The sequence below is a fragment of the Ascaphus truei genome, unplaced genomic scaffold, assembly GCF_040206685.1.
Source record: "Ascaphus truei isolate aAscTru1 unplaced genomic scaffold, aAscTru1.hap1 HAP1_SCAFFOLD_905, whole genome shotgun sequence".
In the NCBI taxonomy this organism is placed as follows: Eukaryota; Metazoa; Chordata; class Amphibia; order Anura; family Ascaphidae; genus Ascaphus; species Ascaphus truei.
The window spans coordinates 77,550-100,064 of record NW_027457244.1 but is presented as its reverse complement, the minus strand read 5'-3'; the positions used below and the strand labels follow the sequence as shown (position 1 = coordinate 100,064).

Below are 22,515 nucleotides of genomic sequence, written 5' to 3'. Positions count from 1 at the left end.
TTACATTAGATGGGTTAATACGCTTAGCAGGGAGGTGGAGAGAGAGAGGCAAGAGGCAGAGAGTGGTGCAGGGGTTGAGGAAGAGATGTTGCATGTACCTTATCAGAACATTAAAGAACATCAATTCACACTGGTGCAGAGTTGATGATGAATCCAGTTCACCTCCAATTCAATTTTAACAGAAATGTTTCATTCTTCATTACTGAAAAAAAAGAAAAGTAAAAAACATTTCATTACTATTTTCAAAATGGATTGAATTCCCCCAACAATGACTATGTGTTACCAATATATCCCTCTCAGTCCCACTGCAGCATATACTGTACCAGTGTGAAAGTAGGAAGGTACACAGTACCGGTAAAACAATACGTGCCGGTACTATGCACCATATGAATTATAAGGGGATGTAAATCTCCCAGTCTCTCTCCATATCCGCAACAGAGCGGGCTCCGGTCAGTGGCATGGATGCCCATATATGGGTATGCTCATATTTGGGCATCCCATGTCACTGACCGGAGCCGGCTCTGAGTATAGGGATATATGCGGAGACGCAGAGGTGCAAGGAAATGGGAGGAGGCACGGTGAGAAACAGGGAGAGACCACAGGAAGATAGAGGGCAACAACTTCCACAAGGTACTTGTATGGGTATAATTGTTTGTATTTTGTGCAGAGGGGGTAATTTCAGATAAAATACAATTCTCCACCCTCTACGAAACAATTCCACTTTGTTCAGTAAGCCAGAAAGTCTTGGTCCCATGTGGACTGAATTTAATGCAAATAAGGTCCTTAATACACAAGTAAAGAATAAAGTTACTTATTCTCTACTGTAAGAAGTGCCACATTGCCCACTATTTGGGTCCTGTGCCCAGATTGTGACCATGCATGGCAGAGGTGAGATTCCCCCAACTCCAATTTGCTACACTCTCCAAGAGAGATAATTGTGATCAGAGGTGGAACTAGGGGAGGGTGTGAGCAGGGTCACTGCCCAGGGAGTAACCTGACTGGGGGCACGGAAATCTCATTTAGTGCATATGTTGCGGCACTGCATTGATTGACCGGTCAATCTGCACTGCTGCCTGTCACAGTGACATCCTGATCGGGCACTGTGATCAGCTATAGCACTGACCCAGGTGAGATAGTTCAGCACTTTACAAGGAGGGAACAGATGTTGTGGGTGACAGATGCTGGAGGTAGGCCAAGACTGTTGGCCAGAGTAACGTGGAGACTTACTGCACTCTGCATGCCCATCCTCTCCCTGACATCAGGGGAAGGAAGTGGCCCTGGGGTGTGTGTAGGTATGCCAGATGTCAGTGTATGCATAAGTAAGTATGCCTGTGTAGTGGGAGGTGTAGGGGCGTTAAGCTGGAGGACTTAAAACAGGCACAAAAGCACATAGATACCTCTGATTATACCGCACCAAATGCTGATAATATCATGCTGTAGCTGCACTTTACAGAAGATGATGCAGATGTCATCATTGGTTGGTGGGTTCATTAAATCAATCCATCATATCATAACCACACTGTGCATATGATGTACTGAATCAGTAACACCAGGAAGACATCTCCATGTTAGGAGTAGAGTTGAAGTTAACAGAATATGTCCAGCACTGTGGTGTGTAGCCCATAAATAATAATTGTGCACATTACCAGAACAACATACTGTCAACTGCAAGATCATTTTGCTGCTTGTAGCGTATGCTCATCCTGTACAGTGTTGTAGTAGATCCGTCTCTTCAGTGTTCACTGCAACAAAAGTAAGACATTGCATTAATATTACAGACGTTTGGGGGCTGAAATCTCACTTCGCTGCGGACAATTTCCCTTTGCATAAGATTCTTGTGATTATGTCAATGATGATCAATAACTGCATCATAACACAGCCGCTCTATACAGAAGATGTACTTGCTCTCATTGGTCATGGAGGTAATACGTCACACAATGTACAGATATAGCAAGGATTATTTCTCCCACTTGTGCATTATGGCATTATGATGGGAAATGTTGTCAGATTCTGCATTATCAGCATCACTGAATCTTTTGGAAATTAAGTGATATTCTATGTTTTAATGCAATATTATGGGTGATCAGCCGGTAAAATAATAATAGCTTGCTGTATCTGTAGCCATGCTCTACCCATGATGTGCTGAACCAATGACTGCAGAGAGATTCAGAGTGCTAAACATGACTGGAACGCATCTCTGAATAATGGGCAGCAAAGCAGTGCAGAATAGGAGGTGAAAGTATTTAAAATGGAAGATCCTTAGCAGCTGTGTGGAGAGTAGACAGTACAGACTGACCAAGTAAATGGTAAAAGGAGTAACTTCAACATTACTTGGCTTTGTTCTCCACATTGAAGCTTTCCTCCTCTTTAAATCACTAATACTGATGCCATGTGTAACCTGTACTGAGAGTTATATAATCTACTGGCCTAGATGAAACCATATGATGCAAACAGGATCCATCCCACTCCAGATTCATAGAATTGAACCACCTCAACCTTTCATAACAATCACATAGAACTGCAGCTGTGCGCTACTGCACATGTTCTTGTTATGAATGGTAGTAGATGTGGTCCTTGGGTCTTTACTTCATACTGTAGCCACCCTCTACTCATGATGTATTGAATCAACGAAAACTTGCATGGTTCAGATCACAGGAAGGGGTAGAGTAGAGATGAAAATATTCAATGTGAAACCCGTAGCAGCCGGATTGTGTGGAGTCAATAAAACGACAAATACTAAATGGTAAATGAGAAATATACACATTGCTTATCTGTCTCGGTGTAGTAATTTTCCTTCTCTTCAACTGTCCTTCAAATTTTCTCTTTTGCAAGAAAAGGAACACATGGCTTCAATATTCACTTCTGTTCTGCAGTCATCCCTCCTGAAATAAAAGTTAAGCATTGCATTGTTATTATGATAATACATACAATAAACCTTGCTCGAAACCATTTGATGCAAAGCAAATCCACCTCCCACCCACAGCGGTGCTCCTTCTAGAGCATGCATGTCAAACTCCAGTCCTCGAGGGTCCCAAACAGGCCAGGTTTTCAGTAGGGATATCCTGAAAACCTGGCCTGTTTGCTGCCCTCGAGGACTGGAGTTTGACATCCTTGTTCTTGAGCTTCTACCACGCAAGTCATCCATGTGAGTGACACTGTACTGCAGTCCTGGTCTGCACACAATCTACTGAATCAATGACATCACACTGTAAAGGCAATCTACAAGATGTATTAGTTGTCCACACTTCCGAAATGTTACTTTTATGTCCAAATCACTTATTCCCATGACCTGATATTTGTATTTGTTATTTATAGGATTGTCACAAAGAGTTGATGAGGTCACCAAATGATAGTATGTAGAGAGAAAGAGAGATCTCAGAACAGAGCCCTGATGTATACCCACAGACAGATCAATAGAAGACGAAGACATGTTAGCAACAGAGATGGAGAATGTGTGACAGGAAAGTTATGATGAAAACCAGGATAGAACTGTGTTACGGATACCAAGAGAGAGTTTAGAATATGAAGGAGGAGAGTGATTGAGAGCATCAAACGCAGCAGATAGATCAAGTAGGATTAGTAGGGAAAAGTGACCTTGGGAATTTGCTTTAAGCACAGTCTGTAGAACGAGCTGTACGAAAGGCAGGTTGTAAAGGATCCAGGAGGGAATGTGATTTAAGAATGTTGACATTCTAGCAATTAGGAGACAAACAGCAGGAGGGATACAGGGCGGTAGTTAGTAAGGCACATAGGGTGTAGGTTGTTTCTGAGAAAAGGGTGACCACTACAGGCTTAAAGTAAGAGGGTAAAGAGCCAGAGAATAGGGAGGAATTGAAGATGTGGGTGAGAGTGGGGACTAAGAGATGCAGTAAGGTGTGAGGGGATACGATCTAGAGGGCATGTGGTAGAGGGAGAAGCTTCCAGCTCTGTAAGAGAAGAAAAGGAGTCAAATGCAGAAGGAGAATTAGGTAGAAGGAGAGAAGGGGGAAGGGACAGAAGGAATCTCCTTGTGGGTGGCATCCACCTTGCCTCTGAAGTAGTCAAATGCTTGAGGAGAAGTGAAGGAAGGATGGCAAGTGTGAGGAGAAGGTTAGTGGAGGGAGTCAAATACAGGGAAAAAAAGACAGCGTAAATTAAATTTGAGTGTTGATGAATGTGAAAAAAAAAGTAGTGTGGTTTGGCCCCAGAGAGCAGCTTTATACAGGACTGGAGACATTTTTACTGTAGAAAAATCAAATATCAATTGTGTGATTTCCTTCATAGGCATTAAGAACAGCGAGTGGAAGTGTGATGAACATGTTTGGGAATTTAGCCAAGGGTGTGGGCTAGAGGGACAAGTGTGTCAGAGCCTAGAGGGGGCATATAGATAGGAGGATAGCATTGTAAGAGTTAATAAGATTGTTAGTTTAAGCGGAAAGAGAGAGAGAGGTTAGAGTAGATGTCAGAGGAGAGTTTAATTAAGCAGAGGAAAATCAGTGGGACAGGTAAGATGGGGTGAGGGGAATGACTGATTGTGAATGATGAGAGCAGAAGAGGTCATGTACAACTAGAGCCTTGTTAGTCAGAGAACGGGCATTCCAGATGGCATAGGAGAAGGGAAGAGAAAAGTAAGGAAAGGAATGTGGATTACATTAGATAGGTTAACACTCTTAGCAGGGAGGCAGAGGCAGGGAGGCCCGATGTGTATATGAGCAGGTTCAAGATTATAAGAGATATCCCACACATCAGCAAACATAGAAGGAGACACAGAGATAGGTGTAGAGAGAGACAGAGATAGCTCTATGTAGAGAGAGAGGGACGTAGAGAGAATGAGACAGATAGGCGCAGAGAGAGGGGGCGCAGAGAGAGGAGGCGCCAAAAGAGGGGGCGCAGAGAGAGGGGGCACAGAGAATAGGATATTAAAGAGTGCTTTTCATTGAGCAGTGCAGAAATAGCTGCAATAGAGGTCTGTACAAATGGTGCAGTGTGTAGACACATGCAAAGGTAGGGGAAGGAAAGAGGAGAACATGTGGATAAAAGCAGGAGTGTGGAAGTTAGAGAAATTAGAAAAGTTTAACAGAGGAGTGAGGAAACAGCAAGCAGAAAGAACAAGAGAGAGGTTACATTGGGATGACGTTCTGTGGTAAAGAGAAAATGCTAGGAGAGAGCTTTCAAATATTAGAGGACATGAATTGAGGGAGCAAATGTATAAATCAAAACCTGAGGGGGAGGTATAGCACGAAAGCTTGCACAGCAGATTATAGTCTTAATGTTGCGTGTACCTGTCAGGGTATTCAAGAAGTTAAATTCTCACAAGTGCAGAGTTCATGATGAAATGCTGAATCTAGTCCCCCTCCAATTTAATTTTAATATAACTTTTCCATTCTTCATTACTGCAAAAAGCAAACAAAACAAAACCACATTGCATTACTATTTTCAAAATGGATTGAATGGCATATTCAACAGTGACTGTGTGATGCCAATATTCCCCACTCACTCGTAGTGAAGCACATATTGTACTAGTGTTGAAAGTAGGCCGGTAGAGTCAGGTACGCAGTACTGATAAAACAATAAGTGCCCGTCGTAAGTACCAGCTCCGCAACAGTGCGGGCATCACATTAGTGACGTGGATGAACATATATGGATAAGCCCATATTAAGGCATCACGTGACCAGAGCCGTCACTGACTGGGTATACGTAAAGACGCAGGGAGATGCAAGGAAAGGGAGGGAGAGAGAGAGACAGGGAGAAGATGTGAAACGGAGGAAGTCACGGATGGAGGGAGTTCTTCCGAGCTTCTGCGGGCCTCTCTCTTTCACTGGTGCATGCCGGGAGCTGGTCCCAACATCCACAAAGTGTGTGTGTATTATTGGTTGTATTTTATGGGGGTAGGAGGGTAGTGTGTATATTGTGTGTGTGGGAGTATTATATTGTGTGTAGAGGTGCAGAGGAGAGTACTAGATTGTGTATCTTGTGTAAGGGTGTTGTGTATATTGTGTTTGGAGCTATAATATTATTGGGGAGATTAGTATTGAGGAGGTATTATAGTGTGTATTGTGGGGAGTATTAGTGTGTGTATTGTTTGTGGGTGACAGATGCTGGGGGTATGCAGCAATCCCTGCACTGAGGTCCGAGGCGGCTCTGCATCGCTCGCACACACTGTGGATGACCAAGCATGTGCCCATGATAATCATGGCCTTAGAGGGATGAGTGTGTCAGAGCCTAGAAGGGGCATATATATGATGGAGGAGGGAGGAGGAGGAGGGAGGAGGAGGAGATGATAGCATTGTAAAAGTTAACAAGATAGTTAGTTTAAGCAGAAAGTGAGGAGAGGTTAGAGATAAGGGTAGATGTCAGAGGAGAGAGTTCAATTAAGCTGAGTATCGAGTAGGACAGGGGTGAGGGGAATGAGAGGTTGTGGATGATGAGAGCAGAAGAGGTCATGTACAAATAGACCTTGTTAGTCAGAGAGCAGTCATTCCAGAGGGCACGTGAGAAGTGAAGAGTAAAGTGAGACATGGAATGTGGATTACATTAGATGGGTTAATACGCTTAGCAGGGAGGTGGAGAGAGAGAGGCAAGAGGCAGAGAGTGGTGCAGGGGTTGAGGAAGAGATGTTGCATGTACCTTATCAGAACATTAAAGAACATCAATTCACACTGGTGCAGAGTTGATGATGAATCCAGTTCACCTCCAATTCAATTTTAACAGAAATGTTTCATTCTTCATTACTGAAAAAAAAGAAAAGTAAAAAACATTTCATTACTATTTTCAAAATGGATTGAATTCCCCCAACAATGACTATGTGTTACCAATATATCCCTCTCAGTCCCACTGCAGCATATACTGTACCAGTGTGAAAGTAGGAAGGTACACAGTACCGGTAAAACAATACGTGCCGGTACTATGCACCATATGAATTATAAGGGGATGTAAATCTCCCAGTCTCTCTCCATATCCGCAACAGAGCGGGCTCCGGTCAGTGGCATGGATGCCCATATATGGGTATGCTCATATTTGGGCATCCCATGTCACTGACCGGAGCCGGCTCTGAGTATAGGGATATATGCGGAGACGCAGAGGTGCAAGGAAATGGGAGGAGGCACGGTGAGAAACAGGGAGAGACCACAGGAAGATAGAGGGCAACAACTTCCACAAGGTACTTGTATGGGTATAATTGTTTGTATTTTGTGCAGAGGGGGTAATTTCAGATAAAATACAATTCTCCACCCTCTACGAAACAATTCCACTTTGTTCAGTAAGCCAGAAAGTCTTGGTCCCATGTGGACTGAATTTAATGCAAATAAGGTCCTTAATACACAAGTAAAGAATAAAGTTACTTATTCTCTACTGTAAGAAGTGCCACATTGCCCACTATTTGGGTCCTGTGCCCAGATTGTGACCATGCATGGCAGAGGTGCGATTCCCCCAACTCCAATTTGCTACACTCTCCAAGAGAGATAATTGTGATCAGAGGTGGAACTAGGGGAGGGTGTGAGCAGGGTCACTGCCCAGGGAGTAACCTGACTGGGGGCACGGAAATCTCATTTAGTGCATATGTTGCGGCACTGCATTGATTGACCGGTCAATCTGCACTGCTGCCTGTCACAGTGACATCCTGATCGGGCACTGTGATCAGCTATAGCACTGACCCAGGTGAGATAGTTCAGCACTTTACAAGGAGGGAACAGATGTTGTGGGTGACAGATGCTGGAGGTAGGCCAAGACTGTTGGCCAGAGTAACGTGGAGACTTACTGCACTCTGCATGCCCATCCTCTCCCTGACATCAGGGGAAGGAAGTGGCCCTGGGGTGTGTGTAGGTATGCCAGATGTCAGTGTATGCATAAGTAAGTATGCCTGTGTAGTGGGAGGTGTAGGGGCGTTAAGCTGGAGGACTTAAAACAGGCACAAAAGCACATAGATACCTCTGATTATACCGCACCAAATGCTGATAATATCATGCTGTAGCTGCACTTTACAGAAGATGATGCAGATGTCATCATTGGTTGGTGGGTTCATTAAATCAATCCATCATATCATAACCACACTGTGCATATGATGTACTGAATCAGTAACACCAGGAAGACATCTCCATGTTAGGAGTAGAGTTGAAGTTAACAGAATATGTCCAGCACTGTGGTGTGTAGCCCATAAATAATAATTGTGCACATTACCAGAACAACATACTGTCAACTGCAAGATCATTTTGCTGCTTGTAGCGTATGCTCATTCTGTACAGTGTTGTAGTAGATCCGTCTCTTCAGTGTTCACTGCAACAAAAGTAAGACATTGCATTAATATTACAGACGTTTGGGGGCTGAAATCTCACTTCGCTGCGGACAATTTCCCTTTGCATAAGATTCTTGTGATTATGTCAATGATGATCAATAACTGCATCATAACACAGCCGCTCTATACAGAAGATGTACTTGCTCTCATTGGTCATTGAGGTAATACGTCACACAATGTACAGATATAGCAAGGATTATTTCTCCCACTTGTGCATTATGGCATTATGATGGGAAATGTTGTGAGATTCTGCATTATCAGCATCACTGAATCTTTTGGAAATTAAGTGATATTCTATGTTTTAATGCAATATTATGGGTGACCAGCCGGTAAAATAATAATAGCTTGCTGTATCTGTAGCCATGCTCTACCCATGATGTGCTGAACCAATGACGGCAGAGAGATTCAGAGTGGTAAACATGACTGGAACGCATCTCTGAATAATGGGCAGCAAAGCAGTGCAGAATAGGAGGTGAAAGTATTTAAAATGGAAGATCCTTAGCAGCTGTGTGGAGAGTAGACAGTACAGACTGACCAAGTAAATGGTAAAAGGAGTAACTTCAACATTACTTGGCTTTGTTCTCCACATTGAAGCTTTCCTCCTCTTTAAATCACTAATACTGATGCCATGTGTAACCTGTACTGAGAGTTATATAATCTACTGGCCTAGATGAAACCATATGATGCAAACAGGATCCATCCCACTCCAGATTCATAGAATTGAACCACCTCAACCTTTCATAACAATCACATAGAACTGCAGCTGTGCGCTACTGCACATGTTCTTGTTATGAATGGTAGTAGATGTGGTCCTTGGGTCTTTACTTCATACTGTAGCCACCCTCTACTCATGATGTATTGAATCAACGAAAACTTGCATGGTTCAGATCACAGGAAGGGGTAGAGTAGAGATGAAAATATTCAATGTGAAACCCGTAGCAGCCGGATTGTGTGGAGTCAATAAAACGACAAATACTAAATGGTAAATGAGAAATATACACATTGCTTATCTGTCTCTGTGTAGTAATTTTCCTTCTCTTCAACTGTCCTTCAAATTTTCTCTTTTGCAAGAAAAGGAACACATGGCTTCAATATTCACTTCTGTTCTGCAGTCATCCCTCCTGAAATAAAAGTTAAGCATTGCATTGTTATTATGATAATACATACAATAAACCTTGCTCCAAACCATTTGATGCAAAGCAAATCCACCTCCCACCCACAGCTGTGCTCCTTCTAGAGCATGCATGTCAAACTCCAGTCCTCGAGGGTCCCAAACAGGCCAGGTTTTCAGTAGGGATATCCTGAAAACCTGGCCTGTTTGCTGCCCTCGAGGACTGGAGTTTGACATCCTTGTTCTTGAGCTTCTACCACGCAAGTCATCCATGTGAGTGACACTGTACTGCAGTCCTGGTCTGCACACAATCTACTGAATCAATGACATCACACTGTAAAGGCAATCTACAAGATGTATTAGTTGTCCACACTTCCGAAATGTTACTTTTATGTCCAAATCACTTATTCCCATGACCTGATATTTGTATTTGTTATTTATAGGATTGTCACAAAGAGTTGATGAGGTCACCAAATGATAGTATGTACAGAGAAAGAGAGATCTCAGAACAGAGCCCTGATGTATACCCACAGACAGATCAATAGAAGACGAAGACATGTTAGCAACAGAGATGGAGAATGTGTGACAGGAATGTTATGATGAAAACCAGGATAGAACTGTGTTACGGATACCAAGAGAGAGTTTAGAATATGAAGGAGGAGAGTGATTGAGAGCATCAAACGCAGCAGATAGATCAAGTAGGATTAGTAGGGAAAAGTGACCTTGGGAATTTGCTTTAAGCACAGTCTGTAGAACGAGCTGTACGAAAGGCAGGTTGTAAAGGATCCAGGAGGGCATGTGATTTAAGAATGTTGACATTCTAGCAATTAGGAGACAAACAGCAGGAGGGATATAGGGCGGTAGTTAGTAAGGCACATAGGGTGTAGGTTGTTTCTGAGAAAAGGGTGACCACTACAGGCTTAAAGTAAGAGGGTAAAGAGCCAGAGAATAGGGAGGACTTGAAGATGTGGGTGAGAGTGGGGACTAAGAGATGCAGTAAGGTGTGAGGGGATACGATCTAGAGGGCATGTGGTAGAGGGAGAAGAGAAGATGATTAGCTTCCAGCTCTGTAAGAGAAGAAAAGGAGTCAAATGCAGAAGGAGAATTAGGTAGAAGGAGAGAAGGGGGAAGGGACAGAAGGAATCTCCTTGTGGGTGGCATCCACCTTGCCTCTGAAGTAGTCAAATGCTTGAGGAGAAGTGAAGGAAGGATGGCAAGTGTGAGAAGAAGGTTAGTGGAGGGAGTCAAATACAGGGGAAAAAAGACAGCGTAAATTAAATTTGTGTGTTGATGAATGTGGAAAAAAAAGTAGTGTGGTTTGGCCCAAGAGAGCAGCTTTATACAGGACTGGAGACATTTTTACTGTAGAAAAATCAAACATCAAGTGTGAGATTTCCTTCATAGGCATTAAGAACAGCGAGTGGAAGTGTGATGAACATGTTTGGGAATTTAGCCAAGGGTGTGGGTTAGAGGGACGAGTGTGTCACAGCTTGAAGGGGCATATAGAGGATAGCATTGTAAGAGTTAATAAGATTGTCAGTTTAAGCAGAAAGAGAGAGAGAGAGAGAGCAGAGAGGTTAGAGTAGATGTCAGAGGAGAGTTTAATTAAGCAGAGGAAAATCAGTGGGACAGGTAAGATGGGGTGAGGGGAATGACTGATTGTGAATGATGAGAGCAGAAGAGGTCATGTACAACTAGAGCCTTGTTAGTCAGAGAACGGACATTCCAGAGGGCATAGGAGAAGGGAAGAGAAAAGTAAGGAAAGGAATGTGGATTACATTAGATAGGTTAACACTCTTAGCAGGGAGGCAGAGGCAGAGAGACCCGATGTGTATATGAGCAGGTTCAAGATTATAAGAGATATCCCACACATCAGCAAACATAGAAGGAGACACAGAGATAGGTGTAGAGAGAGCCAGAGATAGCTCTATGTAGAGAGAGAGGGACGTAGAGAGAATGAGACAGATAGGCGCAGAGAGAGGGGGCGCAGAGAGAGGGGGCGCAGAAAGAGAGGGGGCGCAGAGAGAGAGGGGGCGCAGAGAGAGAGGGGGCGCAGAGAGAGAGGGGGCGCAGAGAGAGAGGGGGCGCAGAGAGAGAGGGGGCGCAGAGAGAGAGGGGGCGCAGAGAGAGAGGGGGCGCAGAGAGAGAGGGGGCGCAGAGAGAGAGGGGGCGCAGAGAATAGGATGTACATGAGTGCTTTTCATTGAGCAGTGCAGAAATAGCTGCAATAGAGGTCTGTACAAATGGTGCAGTGTGTAGACACATGCAAAGGTAGGGGAAGGAAAGAGGAGAACATGTGGATAAAAGCAGGAGTGTGGAAGTTAGAGAAATTAGAAAAGTTTAACAGAGGAGTGAGGAAACAGCAAGCAGAAAGAACAAGAGAGAGGTTACATTGGGATGACGTTCTGTGGTAAAGAGAAAATGCTAGGAGAGAGCTTTCAAATATTAGAGGACATGAATTGAGGGAGCAAATGTATAAATCAAAACCTGAGGGGGAGGTATAGCACGAAAGCTTGCACAGCAGATTATAGTCTTAATGTTGCGTGTACCTGTCAGGGTATTCAAGAAGTTAAATTCTCACAAGTGCAGAGTTCATGATGAAATGCTGAATCTAGTTCTCCTCCAATTTAATTTTAATATAACTTTTCCATTCTTCATTACTGCAAAAAGCAAACAAAACAAAACCACATTGCATTACTATTTTCAAAATGGATTGAATGGCATATTCTACAGTGATTGTGTGATGCCAATATTCCCCACTCACTCGTAGTGAAGCACATATTGTACTAGTGTTGAAAGAAGGCCGGTAGAGTCAGGTATGCAGTACTGATAAAACAATAAGTGCCCGTCGTAAGTACCAGCTCCGCAACAGTGCGGGCATCACATTAGTGACGTGGATGAACATATATGGATAAGCCCATATTAAGGCATCACGTGACCAGAGCTGTCACTGACTGGGTATACGTAAAGACGCAGGGAGATGCAAGGAAAGGGAGGGAGAGAGACAGGGAGAAGATGTGAAACGGAGGAAGGCACGGATGGAGAGAGGGAGTTCTTCCGAGCTTCTGCGGGCCTCTCTCTTTCACTGGTGCATGCTGGGAGCTGGTCCCAACATCCACAAAGTATGTGTGTATTATTGGTTGTATGTTATGGGGGTAGGAGGGTAGTGTGTATATTGTGTGTGTGGGAGTATTATATTGTGTGTAGAGGTGCAGAGGAGAGTACTAGATTGTGTATCTTGTGTAAGGGTGTTGTGTATATTGTGTTTGGAGCTATAATATTATTGGGGAGATTAGTATTGAGGAGGTATTATAGTGTGTATTGTGGGGAGTATTAGTGTGTGTATTGTTTGTGGGTGACAGATGCTGGGGGTATACAGCAATCCCTGCACTGAGGTCCGAGGCGGCTCTGCATCGCTCGCACACACTGTGGACGACCAAGCATGTGCCCATGATAATCATGGCCTTAGAGGGATGAGTGTGTCAGAGCCTAGAAGGGGCATATATATGATGGAGGAGGGAGGAGATGATAGCATTGTAAAAGTTAACAAGATAGTTAGTTTAAGCAGAAAGTGAGGAGAGGTTAGAGATAAGGGTAGATGTCAGAGGAGAGAGTTCAATTAAGCTGAGGTATCGAGTAGGACAGGGGTGAGGGGAATGAGAGGTGGTGGATGATGAGAGCAGAAGAGGTCATGTACAAATAGACCTTGTTAGTCAGAGAGCAGACATTCCAGAGGGCACGTGAGAAGTGAAGAGTAAAGTGAGACATGGAATGTGGATTACATTAGATGGGTTAATACGCTTAGCAGGGAGGTGGAGAGAGAGAGGCAAGAGGCAGAGAGTGGTGCAGGGGTTGAGGAAGAGATGTTGCATGTACCTTATCAGAACATTAAAGAACATCAATTCACACTGGTGCAGAGTTGATGATGAATCCAGTTCACCTCCAATTCAATTTTAACAGAAATGTTTCATTCTTCATTACTGAAAAAAAAGAAAAGTAAAAAACATTGCATTACTATTTTCAAAATGGATTGAGTTCCCCCAACAATGACTATGTGTTACCAATATATCCCTCTCAGTCCCACTGCAGCATATACTGTACCAGTGTGAAAGTAGGAAGGTACACAGTACCGGTAAAACAATACGTGCCGGTACTATGCACCATATGAATTATAAGGGGATGTAAATCTCCCAGTCTCTCTCCATATCCGCAACAGAGCGGGCTCCGGTCAGTGGCATGGATGCCCATATATGGGTATGCTCATATTTGGGCATCCCATGTCACTGACCGGAGCCGGCTCTGAGTATAGGGATATATGCGGAGACGCAGAGGTGCAAGGAAATGGGAGGAGGCACGGTGAGAAACAGGGAGAGACCACAGGAAGATAGAGGGCAACAACTTCCACAAGGTACTTGTATGGGTATAATTGTTTGTATTTTGTGCAGAGGGGGTAATTTCAGATAAAATACAATTCTCCACCCTCTACGAAACAATTCCACTTTGTTCAGTAAGCCAGAAAGTCTTGGTCCCATGTGGACTGAATTTAATGCAAATAAGGTCCTTAATACACAAGTAAAGAATATAGTTACTTATTCTCTACTGTAAGAAGTGCCACATTGCCCACTATTTGGGTCCTGTGCCCAGATTGTGACCATGCATGGCAGAGGTGAGATTCCCCCAACTCCAATTTGCTACACTCTCCAAGAGAGATAATTGTGATCAGAGGTGGAACTAGGGGAGTGGGTGAGCAGGGTCGCTGCCCAGGGAGTTACCTGACTGGGGGCACGGAAATCTCATTTAGTGCATATGTTGCGGCACTGCATTGATTGACCGGTCAATCTGCACTGCTGCCTGTCACAGTGACATCATGATCGGGCACTGTGATCAGCTATAGCACTGACCCAGGTGAGATAGTTCAGCACTTTACAAGGAGGGAACAGATGTTGTGGGTGACAGATGCTGGGGGTAGGCCAAGACTGTTGGCCAGAGTAATGTGGAGACTTACTGCACTCTGCATGCCCATCCTCTCCCTGACATCAGGGGAAGGAAGTGGCCCTGGGGTGTGTGTAGGTATGCCAGATGACAGTGTATGCATAAGTAAGTATGCCTGTGGAGTGGGAGGTGTAGGGGCGTTAATCTGGAGGACTTAAACCAGGCACAAAAGCACATAGATACCTCTGATTATACCGCACCAAATGCTGATAATATCATGCTGTAGCTGCACTTTACAGAAGATGATGCAGATGTCATCAGTTGTTGGTGGGTTCATTAAATCAATCCATCATATCATAGCCACATTGTGCATATGATGTACTGAATCAGTAACACCAGGAAGACATCTCCATGTTAGGGGTAGAGTTGAAGTTAACAGAATATGTCCAGCACTGTGGTGTGTAGCCCATAAATAATAATTGTGCACATTACCAGAACAACATACTGTCAACTGCAAGATCATTTTGCTGCTTGTAGTGTATGCTCGTCCTGTGCAGTGTTGTAGTAGATCCATCTCTTCAGTGTTCACTGCAACAAAAGTAAGACATTGCATTAATATTACAGACGTTTGGGGGCTGAAATCTCACTTCGCTGCGGACAATTTCCCTTTGCATAAGATTCTTGTGATTATGTCAATGATGATCAATAACTACATCATAACACAGCCGCTCTATACAGAAGATGTACTTGCTATCAATGGTCATGGAGGTAATACGTCACACAATGTACAGATATAGCAAGGATTATTTCTCCCACTGGTGCATTATGGCATTATGATGGGAAATGTTGTGAGATTCTGCATTATCAGCATCACTGAATCTTTTGGAAATTAAGTGATATTCTATGTTTTAATGCAATATTATGGATGATCAGCCGGTAAAATAATAATAGCTTGCTGCATCTGTAGCCATGCTCTACCCATGATGTGCTGAACCAATGACTGCAGAGAGATTCAGAGTGCTAAACATGACTGGAACGCATCTCTGAATAATGGGCAGCAAAGCAGTGCAGAATAGGAGGTGAAAGTATTTAAAATGGAAGACCCTTAGCAGCTGTGTGGGGAGTAGACAGTACAGACTGACCAAGTAAATGGTAAAAGGAGTAACTTCAACATTACTTGGCTTTGTTCTCCACATTGAAGCTTTCCTCCTCTTTAAATCACTAATACTGATGCCATGTGTAACCTGTACTGAGAGTTATATAATCTACTGGCCTAGATGAAACCATATGATGCAAACAGGATCCATCCCACTCCAGATTCATAGAATTGAACCACCTCAACCTTTCATAACAATCACATAGAACTGCAGCTGTGCGCTACTGCACATGTTCTTGTTATGAATGGTAGTAGATGTGGTCCTTGGGTCTTTACTTCATACTGTAGCCACCCTCTACTCATGATGTATTGAATCAACGAAAACCTGCATGGTTCAGATCACAGGAAGGGGTAGAGTAGAGATGAAAATATTCAATGTGAAACCCGTAGCAGCCGGATTGTGTGGAGTCAATAAAACGACAAATACTAAATGGTAAATGAGAAATATACACATTGCTTATCTGTCTCTGTGTAGTAATTTTCCTTCTCTTCAACTGTCCTTCAAATTTTCTCTTTTGCAAGAAAAGGAACACATGGCTTCAATATTCACTTCTGTTCTGCAGTCATCCCTCCTGAAATAAAAGTTAAGCATTGCATTGTTATTATGATAATACATACAATAAACCTTGCTCGAAACCATTTGATGCAAAGCAAATCCACCTCCCACCCACAGCTGTGCTCCTTCTAGAGCATGCATGTCAAACTCCAGTCCTCGAGGTTCCCAAACAGGCCAGGTTTTCAGTAGGGATATCCTGAAAACCTGGCCTGTTTGCGGCCCTCGAGGACTGGAGTTTGACATCCTTGTTCTTGAGCTTCTACCACGCAAGTCATCCATGTGAGTGACACTGTACTGCAGTCCTGGTCTGCACACAATCTACTGAATCAATGACATCACACTGTAAAGGCAATCTACAAGATGTATTAGTTGTCCACACTTCCGAAATGTTACTTTTATGTCCAAATCACTTATTCCCATGACCTGATATTTGTATTTGTTATTTATAGGATTGTCACAAAGAGTTGATGAGGTCACCAAATGATAGTATGTAGAGAGAAAGAGAGATCTCAGAACAGAGCCCTGATGTATACCCACAGACAGATCAATAGAAGACGAAGACATGTTAGCAACAGAGATGGAGAATGTGTGACAGGAAAGTTATGATGAAAACCAGGATAGAACTGTGTTACGGATACCAAGAGAGAGTTTAGAATATGAAGGAGGAGAGTGATTGAGAGCATCAAACGCAGCAGATAGATCAAGTAGGATTAGTAGGGAAAAGTGACCTTGGGAATTTGCTTTAAGCACAGTCTGTAGAACGAGCTGTACGAAAGGCAGGTTGTAAAGGATCCAGGAGGGAATGTGATTTAAGAATGTTGACATTCTAGCAATTAGGAGACAAACAGCAGGAGGGATACAGGGCGGTAGTTAGTAAGGCACATAGGGTGTAGGTTGTTTCTGAGAAAAGGGTGACCACTACAGGCTTAAAGTAAGAGGGTAAAGAGCCAGAGAATAGGGAGGAATTGAAGATGTGGGTGAGAGTGGGGACTAAGAGATGCAGTAAGGTGTGAGGGGATACGATCTAGAGGGCATGTGGTAGAGGGAGAAGAGAAGATGATTTGCTTCCAGCTCTGTAAGAGAAGAAAAAGAGTCAAATGCAGAAGGAGAATTAGGTAGAAGGAGAGAAGGGGGAAGGGACAGAAGGAATCTCCTTGTGGGTGGCATCCACCTTGCCTCTGAAGTAGTCAAATGCTTGAGGAGAAGTGAAGGAAGGATGGCAAGTGTGAGGAGAAGGTTAGTGGAGGGAGTCAAATACAGGGAAAAAAAGACAGCGTAAATTAAATTTGAGTGTTGATGAATGTGAAAAAAAAGTAGTGTGGTTTGGCCCCAGAGAGCAGCTTTATACAGGACTGGAGACATTTTTACTGTAGAAAAATCAAATATCAATTGTGTGATTTCCTTCATAGGCATTAAGAACAGCGAGTGGAAGTGTGATGAACATGTTTGGGAATTTAGCCAAGGGTGTGGGCTAGAGGGACAAGTGTGTCAGAGCCTAGAGGGGGCATATAGATAGGAGGATAGCATTGTAAGAGTTAATAAGATTGTTAGTTTAAGCGGAAAGAGAGAGAGAGCAGAGAGGTTAGAGTAGATGTCAGAGGAGAGTTTAATTAAGCAGAGGCAAATCAGTGGGACAGGTAAGATGGGGTGAGGGGAATGACTGATTGTGAATGATGAGAGCAGAAGAGGTCATGTACAACTAGAGCCTTGTTAGTCAGAGAACGGACATTCCAGATGGCATAGGAGAAGGGAAGAGAAAAGTAAGGAAAGGAATGTGGATTACATTAGATAGGTTAACACTCTTAGCAGGGAGGCAGAGGCAGGGAGGCCCGATGTGTATATGAGCAGGTTCAAGATTATAAGAGATATCCCACACATCAGCAAACATAGAAGGAGACACAGAGATAGGTGTAGAGAGAGACAGAGATAGCTCTATGTAGAGAGAGAGGGACGTAGAGAGAATGAGACAGATAGGCGCAGAGAGAGGGGGCGCAGAGAGAGGAGGCGCCAAAAGAGGGGGCGCAGAGAGAGGGGGCACAGAGAATAGGATATTAAAGAGTGCTTTTCATTGAGCAGTGCAGAAATAGCTGCAATAGAGGTCTGTACAAATGGTGCAGTGTGTAGACACATGCAAAGGTAGGGGAAGGAAAGAGGAGAACATGTGGATAAAAGCAGGAGTGTGGAAGTTAGAGAAATTAGAAAAGTTTAACAGAGGAGTGAGGAAACAGCCAGCAGAAAGAACAAGAGAGAGGTTACATTGGGATGACGTTCTGTGGTAAAGAGAAAATGCTAGGAGAGAGCTTTCAAATATTAGAGGACATGAATTGAGGGAGCAAATGTATAAATCAAAACCTGAGGGGGAGGTATAGCACGAAAGCTTGCACAGCAGATTATAGTCTTAATGTTGCGTGTACCTGTCAGGGTATTCAAGAAGTTAAATTCTCACAAGTGCAGAGTTCATGATGAAATGCTGAATCTAGTCCCCCTCCAATTTAATTTTAATATAACTTTTCCATTCTTCATTACTGCAAAAAGCAAACAAAACAAAACCACATTGCATTACTATTTTCAAAATGGATTGAATGGCATATTCAACAGTGACTGTGTGATGCCAATATTCCCCACTCACTCGTAGTGAAGCACATATTGTACTAGTGTTGAAAGTAGGCCGGTAGAGTCAGGTACGCAGTACTGATAAAACAATAAGTGCCCGTCGTAAGTACCAGCTCCGCAACAGTGCGGGCATCACATTAGTGACGTGGATGAACATATATGGATAAGCCCATATTAAGGCATCACGTGACCAGAGCCGTCACTGACTGGGTATACGTAAAGACGCAGGGAGATGCAAGGAAAGGGAGGGAGAGAGACAGGGAGAAGATGTGAAACGGAGGAAGGCACGGATGGAGGGAGTTCTTCCGAGCTTCTGCGGGCCTCTCTCTTTCACTGGTGCATGCCGGGAGCTGGTCCCAACATCCACAAAGTGTGTGTGTATTATTGGTTGTATTTTATGGGGGTAGGAGGGTAGTGTGTATATTGTGTGTGTGGGAGTATTATATTGTGTGTAGAGGTGCAGAGGAGAGTACTAGATTGTGTATCTTGTGTAAGGGTGTTGTGTATATTGTGTTTGGAGCTATAATATTATTGGGGAGATTAGTATTGAGGAGGTATTATAGTGTGTATTGTGGGGAGTATTAGTGTGTGTATTGTTTGTGGGTGACAGATGCTGGGGGTATGCAGCAATCCCTGCACTGAGGTCCGAGGCGGCTCTGCATCGCTCGCACGCACTGTGGATGACCAAGCATGTGCCCATGATAATCATGGCCTTACAGGGATGAGTGTGTCAGAGCCTAGAAGGGGCATATATATGATGGAGGAGGGAGGAGGAGGAGGGAGGAGGAGGAGATGATAGCATTGTAAAAGTTAACAAGATAGTTAGTTTAAGCAGAAAGTGAGGAGAGGTTAGAGATAAGGGTAGATGTCAGAGGAGAGAGTTCAATTAAGCTGAGGTATCGAGTAGGACAGGGGTGAGGGGAATGAGAGGTGGTGGATGATGAGAGCAGAAGAGGTCATGTACAAATAGACCTTGTTAGTCAGAGAGCAGTCATTCCAGAGGGCACGTGAGAAGTGAAGAGTAAAGTGAGACATGGAATGTGGATTACATTAGATGGGTTAATACGCTTAGCAGGGAGGTGGAGAGAGAGAGGCAAGAGGCAGAGAGTGGTGCAGGGGTTGAGGAAGAGATGTTGCATGTACCTTATCAGAACATTAAAGAACATCAATTCACACTGGTGCAGAGTTGATGATGAATCCAGTTCACCTCCAATTCAATTTTAACAGAAATGTTTCATTCTTCATTACTGAAAAAAAAGAAAAGTAAAAAACATTTCATTACTATTTTCAAAATGGATTGAATTCCCCCAACAATGACTATGTGTTACCAATATATCCCTCTCAGTCCCACTGCAGCATATACTGTACCAGTGTGAAAGTAGGAAGGTACACAGTACCGGTAAAACAATACGTGCCGGTACTATGCACCATATGAATTATAAGGGGATGTAAATCTCCCAGTCTCTCTCCATATCCGCAACAGAGCGGGCTCCGGTCAGTGGCATGGATGCCCATATATGGGTATGCTCATATTTGGGCATCCCATGTCACTGACCGGAGCCGGCTCTGAGTATAGGGATATATGCGGAGACGCAGAGGTGCAAGGAAATGGGAGGAGGCACGGTGAGAAACAGGGAGAGACCACAGGAAGATAGAGGGCAACAACTTCCACAAGGTACTTGTATGGGTATAATTGTTTGTATTTTGTGCAGAGGGGGTAATTTCAGATAAAATACAATTCTCCACCCTCTACGAAACAATTCCACTTTGTTCAGTAAGCCAGAAAGTCTTGGTCCCATGTGGACTGAATTTAATGCAAATAAGGTCCTTAATACACAAGTAAAGAATAAAGTTACTTATTCTCTACTGTAAGAAGTGCCACATTGCCCACTATTTGGGTCCTGTGCCCAGATTGTGACCATGCATGGCAGAGGTGAGATTCCCCCAACTCCAATTTGCTACACTCTCCAAGAGAGATAATTGTGATCAGAGGTGGAACTAGGGGAGGGTGTGAGCAGGGTCACTGCCCAGGGAGTAACCTGACTGGGGGCACGGAAATCTCATTTAGTGCATATGTTGCGGCACTGCATTGATTGACCGGTCAATCTGCACTGCTGCCTGTCACAGTGACATCCTGATCGGGCACTGTGATCAGCTATAGCACTGACCCAGGTGAGATAGTTCAGCACTTTACAAGGAGGGAACAGATGTTGTGGGTGACAGATGCTGGAGGTAGGCCAAGACTGTTGGCCAGAGTAACGTGGAGACTTACTGCACTCTGCATGCCCATCCTCTCCCTGACATCAGGGGAAGGAAGTGGCCCTGGGGTGTGTGTAGGTATGCCAGATGTCAGTGTATGCATAAGTAAGTATGCCTGTGTAGTGGGAGGTGTAGGGGCGTTAAGCTGGAGGACTTAAAACAGGCACAAAAGCACATACATACCTCTGATTATACCGCACCAAATGCTGATAATATCATGCTGTAGCTGCACTTTACAGAAGATGATGCAGATGTCATCATTGGTTGGTGGGTTCATTAAATCAATCCATCATATCATAACCACACTGTGCATATGATGTACTGAATCAGTAACACCAGGAAGACATCTCCATGTTAGGAGTAGAGTTGAAGTTAACAGAATATGTCCAGCACTGTGGTGTGTAGCCCATAAATAATAATTGTGCACATTACCAGAACAACATACTGTCAACTGCAAGATCATTTTGCTGCTTGTAGCGTATGCTCATCCTGTACAGTGTTGTAGTAGATCCGTCTCTTCAGTGTTCACTGCAACAAAAGTAAGACATTGCATTAATATTACAGACGTTTGGGGGCTGAAATCTCACTTCGCTGCGGACAATTTCCCTTTGCATAAGATTCTTGTGATTATGTCAATGATGATCAATAACTGCATCATAACACAGCCGCTCTATACAGAAGATGTACTTGCTCTCATTGGTCATGGAGGTAATACGTCACACAATGTACAGATATAGCAAGGATTATTTCTCCCACTTGTGCATTATGGCATTATGATGGGAAATGTTGTCAGATTCTGCATTATCAGCATCACTGAATCTTTTGGAAATTAAGTGATATTCTATGTTTTAATGCAATATTATGGGTGATCAGCCGGTAAAATAATAATAGCTTGCTGTATCTGTAGCCATGCTCTACCCATGATGTGCTGAACCAATGACTGCAGAGAGATTCAGAGTGCTAAACATGACTGGAACGCATCTCTGAATAATGGGCAGCAAAGCAGTGCAGAATAGGAGGTGAAAGTATTTAAAATGGAAGATCCTTAGCAGCTGTGTGGAGAGTAGACAGTACAGACTGACCAAGTAAATGGTAAAAGGAGTAACTTCAACATTACTTGGCTTTGTTCTCCACATTGAAGCTTTCCTCCTCTTTAAATCACTAATACTGATGCCATGTGTAACCTGTACTGAGAGTTATATAATCTACTGGCCTAGATGAAACCATATGATGCAAACAGGATCCATCCCACTCCAGATTCATAGAATTGAACCACCTCAACCTTTCATAACAATCACATAGAACTGCAGCTGTGCGCAACTGCACATGTTCTTGTTATGAATGGTAGTAGATGTGGTCCTTGGGTCTTTACTTCATACTGTAGCCACCCTCTACTCATGATGTATTGAATCAACGAAAACTTGCATGGTTCAGATCACAGGAAGGGGTAGAGTAGAGATGAAAATATTCAATGTGAAACCCGTAGCAGCCGGATTGTGTGGAGTCAATAAAACGACAAATACTAAATGGTAAATGAGAAATATACACATTGCTTATCTGTCTCGGTGTAGTAATTTTCCTTCTCTTCAACTGTCCTTCAAATTTTCTCTTTTGCAAGA

At 43.5% G+C, this 22,515-nt stretch overlaps 2 long non-coding RNA genes across 3 annotated transcripts; both read right to left on the bottom strand.

Annotated features, from left to right (window-relative positions):
- Window positions 1–1,652: 1,652 nt before the first annotated feature.
- LOC142486492 (uncharacterized) lies at window positions 1,653–13,362 on the bottom strand. Of its 2 annotated transcripts, none has more exons than XR_012798986.1 (4): window positions 13,257–13,362; window positions 11,930–12,040; window positions 9,271–9,390; window positions 1,653–1,742 (listed from the first exon to the last, which is right to left on the bottom strand). It is a non-coding gene; the product is annotated as an uncharacterized LOC142486492 (long non-coding RNA). The 2 variants fall into 2 exon arrangements; XR_012798987.1 differs by lacking the exon at window positions 1,653–1,742 and adding an exon at window positions 8,191–8,250 and having other exon boundaries at window positions 9,269–9,390.
- Window positions 13,363–18,444: 5,082 nt separating this feature from the next.
- Window positions 18,445–22,252, bottom strand: LOC142486495 (uncharacterized). The gene is made up of 3 exons (XR_012798991.1): window positions 21,329–22,252; window positions 19,781–19,884; window positions 18,445–18,549 (listed from the first exon to the last, which is right to left on the bottom strand). It is a non-coding gene; the product is annotated as an uncharacterized LOC142486495 (long non-coding RNA).
- Window positions 22,253–22,515: the final 263 nt, after the last annotated feature.